A 1221-nucleotide genomic window follows, 5' to 3' on the forward strand; every position below is an offset into this window, starting at 1 on the left:
ACAGCAACTTCTGTAGGTGAAGTTGCTATATAGCGAAAAACCGAAAACCCTCCAGCGACGCAAGGATGAGCCGAAGACAGTGATTCTCGACATGCCCTCATCCCGACGACACGACGTAACCCTGACAAGACTCCCAAACACGACAACAGCTACATGGCGCGAGGCGTACCCGACATGGCCGAAACTGCCACTGAGAAGACGACGACGACGAACAGTGCCCGACCATGAGCACGGACAAGCCGAGATGCGACGCCCCGACGCACCCAGAACTTGAAGAAGGCGGCATCCGACGTCAAGGTGTCCATCGACGGCTTTGATGTAGTCGCCCTCGTAGACACGGGAGCCGACTTCTCAGTAATGAGCGGACCGTTTCCGTCTAAGCTGAAGAAAGTTATGACCAGATGGGACGGTCCACACATACGCACAGCAGGAGGCCACCTTGTGACGCCAAGTGGGACGTGCACATCCCGCGTCACCATAGACGGCACGACGTAGTACCCTGACGCGTTCGTTATCTTGCATAACTGCTCCCGCGTTCTCGGAATGGACTTTTTTGACATACAAAGGTGCAATAATTGATCTACAGGCCAAGTTCTGCAGAATGCTTTCGACAAAGTGAGGCACTCTGCAATCCTGGCCCAGGTGTCGCGGCTAAACATGGGCAACAGAACCTATGCGTACATCAAAGATTTCTTGACGGGGCGGACCACCGTGATCAACTCCGGGGACCTGCGGCTCAATGAGAAGAAGTTCGGCAGTGTCGGGACCCCCCAGGGCTCGGTCATCTCGCCATTACTTTTCAACCTTGTAATGATTGGGGTGGCCGAGCGGCTCTCGCGAGTCGCGGGGGTCGGACACACCATCCATGCCGATGACATAACGCTATGGGTCCCAGGTGGAAGCGACGGACACATCAAGGGTGCATTGCAAGAGGCGGTTGATGCTATCGAGGAGCAGCTGGACGGGTCCGGGTTCGTCTGCTCTCCAAGCAAGTCCGAGCTGTTGGTGATTCCACCGAAAGGGGCAGCTAGGAAGGCGAAAGGCAACGATCCTTTGAGAGAGCAAGAGAAAGTCAAGATCAGGGCGAGTGGCGGTCAGACTATCCCGGAGGTAGAGAAGATCCGAGTGCTGGGTATGCTGATTGAGCGCAAACGAGTGAACGGCGAGACGGTGAACCGTCTCGCGGCCAAAGTCACCACGGCAATTCGGCTCATAAAGAGG

General features: G+C 55.9%; 1 pseudogene; it reads left to right on the forward strand.

Annotated features, from left to right (window-relative positions):
- Positions 1-655, forward strand: part of LOC144142943 (uncharacterized) — a 29409-nt pseudogene extending 28754 nt beyond the window's left edge.
- The last annotated feature ends 566 nt before the right edge of the window (positions 656-1221 follow it).

This window comes from Haemaphysalis longicornis, unplaced genomic scaffold (assembly GCF_048455015.1).
Source record: "Haemaphysalis longicornis isolate Haplotype H1 unplaced genomic scaffold, Haemaphysalis longicornis Haplotype H1 scaffold_6, whole genome shotgun sequence".
Taxonomy (NCBI): domain Eukaryota; kingdom Metazoa; phylum Arthropoda; class Arachnida; order Ixodida; family Ixodidae; genus Haemaphysalis; species Haemaphysalis longicornis.